Source organism: Propithecus coquereli, unplaced genomic scaffold (genome assembly GCF_000956105.1).
Source record: "Propithecus coquereli isolate 6110/MARCELLA unplaced genomic scaffold, Pcoq_1.0 Scaffold386, whole genome shotgun sequence".
NCBI lineage: Eukaryota > Metazoa > Chordata > Mammalia > Primates > Indriidae > Propithecus > Propithecus coquereli.
This window is the reverse complement of record NW_012149574.1, coordinates 2,430,703-2,436,084: the sequence shown is the minus strand read 5'-3', so window position 1 is coordinate 2,436,084 and position 5,382 is coordinate 2,430,703.

Here is a 5,382-nt window from a genome sequence, read left to right as displayed (position 1 = left end):
AGTAATAATGGTGAGTTTGTGTGTGTTTCAATCTCTGTCGGCCTTAATCCTTTATAATAACTTGTTTTCAAGTCTCTGCTCTGCCTTTTACTAGCAGTAAGATTTTCTGCAAATCATTCAAAGTCATTCTTTCAGATTACTCATTTATAAATTGGGAATAATAGTGCCTACCTTACATGGTTGTTACGACAATTAAATGAATTGGTAACTGTATGGCATCTGTTATACACCGAGCATACAGAAAGTACTCACTAACTTTAACTTTTAAGTCTACTTTCTAAAATTACATGCCAGACATTATGTTTATTGTTGTGAATATAATTGTGAACAAAATGATTACTGGAAATTTCATTTAGGGCTGAGTTATATGGTTCAGTCTGAATCAGTTTCCATTTTTCACTATTACAATTCTCTGCGAGCTCCCAAGATAAGCACAATGAGTGACAAAAATCAACACTTGGATCAAGAGCAACATTTAAACTATATTTTAATTCATTTATTTTTCATAAGATGAATCAAACCATTATTGCTCTAAGAGCAATATGGGAACTATCTGAGTGGCATAAGCTTATTTTCTTGCTCTAAAACAAAAATTCTAAGACCTCTAAGATTTTCTGAGATGTTTTGTATATTTAAAATAACAGATGTTTTAAATGAAGGAAATTTTGCAAAAATACATATTTTGAACTGGCTGGTTTCAAGGTCCAAACATCTTTTCTCTTGGCACCATGAACATCTGCACAGGATCTGACTTGAAGTTGCTACCTCTTGATGTAGGGAAGTGTGTTTCAGCAGCAGGAGGCCTCTAAAACAGCAGCATCAATGTGTGTTCAGGACAGTCTTGTCAACCATTCCTAACAGAAGTGGGAATAAAAAACCAAAACATGTAGAGAGCTTTGGAACCTTTCAACATGGGCTTATAACCCAGAACAGGTTATACTAGAGGATCAATTTCATTCCCCAAAGAAACATCATGTGGTCGTTATTGTTCAGGCCAAGGAAAGAAGTTGAACACATGAGTGTAAATCGCTTGTTCATGAAGCAGTGGCAGCATGATTTAAACTGGGATTCAGAGTCTGAGAAGCCACTGGAGCCTGCTGAACTGGACAGGAGCAGCTTACGGACTATCGGGAGGAGGCTTTTCCATTGTGAGGAATGTTGACGTAAGCCTTTGTCGCTCACTCAGCTTCAGGTCAGGCTATTACCACGCCCTTCACGGCACCAGTATTGCTGAGTGTAAAGTGTGGTAGGAAAACATTCAAATAACTTACATTTCAATAATGCTTAATAGTTTTATAATCATGTTTTTGATTACAAAAGCAATAGAACGACATAAAATAAGAGAGGTGAACAAAACCATCCCTGCTCTCACTCTTCTAATGCCATAATGTAATCATTTGGATTTATCTTTTCTAGCCTTTTTTCATGCTAAAAATGTGTGTATATTGTACGTTGCATGTTTGTCTTTTTCTTCATATTTACATTGGACTGTACAACCAACCTTTTTAATGGTTGCATGATGCTTCCTTGCCTGGATGATCTGTAGTGAAATGATTAACACATACACTCTCATTGTTGAACACTGGTCTCTTGTTTTTGCCATAGAAATAGTCATGGCCTGGACATTTTGTACATACGTTTACTTTAAGGATCACTTCATTTGCATTAATCCCCAGAAGCAGAGTCACTGAGTCAAAGGGCGTGAGCATTCTTGACTTCTGTTACAAATTGCTTTTACTAATGTAGCAACAAATTAAGAGAAAATCTGTATGACCGAATTTTCATCTATTTCAAAGGAAATAGATGTTACCATTGAATAAAAATTTTGTGAATTTAAAGAAGCATATGTTAATACTTCATTGTTTAACTTTGCATTTCTTAGATTGCTATTTTCCTCCATTGTTAGGTATTATCTTGAATTAGTTGTTCATAAGTTTGCCTACTGGAATTACAGTTTTTTCCTAATCATTTTTCCAAGGTAAAGATACTGATCTTATTGGGAGCAAATAGTTCTTGCAACTACTTTTCCATAGTGTATTGTTAACCTTTAAATCTATTTTTAAATACGGTCTTTGTCATAGGAGGCAGCATGCAAGAGTTACATTTTAAAATGGAGATAAACCTATTTATGTGATGGTTTTTATTTTTTAACTCAGTGATGTGATATATGTAACCTAGCGTCATATAAAGCACACGCATGAATATTTCCCCACAGACACATTTTAACAATCAACTGTCTGACTGTTCTACTCGTTGTTCCCCAAAGGTCTTGCTCTCTTGTATCCTCTATTCTGAATATCCTCTTCCTTTCTCCATGAAGACTTGGTTCACTCTCCATAGTCATCTGTTTCTCTTCTGAATTTCTTTCACTACAGCTGGCACTATCCATAGTGTACCTTGTATTGTTATTTAATTGCCTCCTTGTAGATTTTGTCTTATTAACATAAACACTTGAGAACTGAAGGCATAACTTACTACCTTTTTCGATCTTCCAACAATACCTGTAGCCTGAAAAACAACATGCTGAACTGAGAGCCGCCAGTGTTGCACATGAGATTAAGTAGCAGAATAGAAAGAGGAAACCAGGAGATTGTGAAGTTCTCAGAAATGTAGATAAAGGAATCTTATTTTTAAAGTGAATTTTCCAAATTAGAATTTAGAAACACTGTTGTTCAAAGAATCAACTGGCTAGTGGAAAGAGCTATGATTTACACTATCACATGAAGGGGAAATGACTGGCTTCAATCTGTATCTCCAGGGACAGGTGTGCTCCTGATCATGTGGAGGAAACTGAGGCAGCTTACTAGACTTTCCTTTAGGTTTATTCTAGGGGATGCCTTAGATGTTATCATTCTCATTGAGCTCATCAAGTAATTCAGCAGGCTGTTGAATCTAGAAATTGAGATAGGAGACAGGAGTCAAATTAGAGACTGTTAACAAGGGTCAGATTTATATAGCAGGGCTGGTAGAATCTGTTCTATAGGGCAGGGGCAAAGGGCAGGGATTCTAGGCAGTGGCAACGCTGTGTGCTCCATCCTGGGGACCAAAACACTTTGCAAGGAACTGCTTGATATTGGGACAGGCCTTTGGTGGGGCTTTTCACCATGTAGAGGGAAAGCCACAATCCCGGGGTAGTTGTGGTGAGGAAAGGGTTTAGGGGTAGTGGGAAGGGCGTTGGCTTAGAAATACAACCAGGAGCTAATATCAGGGAGAGAAAACATCTACTAAATAAGCAATTTGATAATTTTCTCTATATGTCTCCCTAGCTGATATATTTCCCATTTAACAGACTCTCACTTTCACACTGCTGCTTCTTTATTAACAACCACCATGCCATCGATTTTTTTTTAATTGATGGAAAAGTAGCTCTCTTTAAGAATAAGTACAGGGAGAACATTAACTTCCCCGGCTCTCCCCTCTACTCCTCCAAATATGTTATTAGGCTGAATCTTACCAGCTTGGCGGCTGGCCAGGGCTAAGGAGAAAGATGGCCCAGTCAGTGGGCTCTGGAAGTCATCTAATATTTTACCATAAATGTCCTCTGTATCTTTTTTTTTTTTAAATTGTGATTTCCCTTTGTTATTCTCTAGTCTTCAGAAGCTGTGTTTGGGAAGATTAGAATAGGTGAGTGTACCCATGTTTTTTAGAAAATTAATATGGGAAGAGCCAAAGAAGTGTGGAGAAGTAGTTCATGATGTTAAGAAGGAGTAAGAAGAGAATAATGGAAATTGTGTGTTGTGTAGGGATTGCTTGTTATGTGCCAAGCACTGTGCAGTGTACTCTCTATTTCTTTAATCTCCACAGAAATGGGTATTGCTATTATCCTAGATGGGAAAAGTGCTGCTTAGGTAGATTAAGAAACCTGCCCAAGGTCACGTGGTTGGTAAGTGGTAGAACTCGGAATTAAATCGAGAGTCTCATGCCAGAGACCTTATGTTATTCTGCCAGGAATTACAGACAACAAGCAATAACTAGGGAAGGTTTGAAATAAAGCTTCCCTAAGAAGTTTCCTACATACTTTAGGGAGAGAATGAACATCCTGCTTTCATGTGGGTTGGGAACTTGGGTGTTAAAGAAGATTATCGTTCCCTTGAAGGCCAAGGCACTGGGATGGGCATGAGAGAAACACCCTCCACTTCCCAACAGAGCCTATGATCATCTTTCTTTCAACGTACTTTTGTGAGGAGACGTTAGAGGGAGAGGACACATGTGTTCTCAGAAGTTTACACCTGATTCTGACAGAGCAAATAGACTTAATTGTTGCAAAACATTTCCTTAACAACTGCACAGTTTTCTGGTCTGTGTAACCTTAGCAGACATTTCTCAGATTCTGGGTAGTATAATAAGCATCTCCTGGAATAATATAACCAACCTGGCAAAGACTAAAATTAAAAATGAATTCTCGGCCGGGCGCGGTGGCTCATGCCTGTAATCCCAGCACTCTGGGAGGCCGAGGTGGGAGAATCACTCGAGGTCAGGAGTTTGAGATCAGCCTGAGCAAGAGCGAGACCCCGTCTCTACTAAAAAATAGAAAGAAATGATCTGGACAACTAAAAATATATATATAGAAAAAATTAGCCGGGCATGGTGGCGCATGCCTGCAGTCCCAGCTACTCGGGAGGCTGAGGCAGGAGGATTGCTTGAGCCCAGGAGTTGGAGGTTGCTGTGAGCTAGTCTGACGCCACAGTACTCCAGCGCGGGCAACAGAGCCAGACTCTGTCTCAAAAAAATTTTTTATCTATTTTGATTAGGGATATTGACCTGTGGTAGGCTGATGTAAATGTACTGAGGTATTTTCACTGCATTTCTCTCTGCTCAGTTTCAATTCCAGGGCCCTATAGTGCTTCATAACTTGGGATCCTGTTGCGAAGTTGTTCTAGGGCTTTGAAGATCCAACAATTTTCAAAGTGACCTAAGTTCATAGTGAACTATGAAATTGATCAATACTTTTGAGGAACTTTTTGAATAACTTAGATCAGCCTGGGATTAGATTATATTAGAGCACTTATTATTGAGATTCTGCTCTGTGCCAGGCATTGTGAACACAGGCCAACTGCCATCAGGCTGGAAGATCCCAGATGCTTAACTGAGGTTGCACCGGATGGCTTCAGACCAGTGCAAGTTTCAGCCCAAGTAGAAAGGGGTCAAGTATGCTGCAACTGTAGCCACTCTTGGTAAGGCCTGGTTGCCAATGTAATTCAGGACAGGTATTCTAGCATTTCTTTGTTTTTCTTTGTCATTTCTCTAATATTTACCTAAATATATATATATATATATATTTAGGCAGTTTTAACAATCAACTGTCTGACTGTTCTACTCGTTGTTCCCCAAAGGTCTTGCTCTCTTGTATCCTCTATTCTGAATATCCTCTTCCTTTCTCCA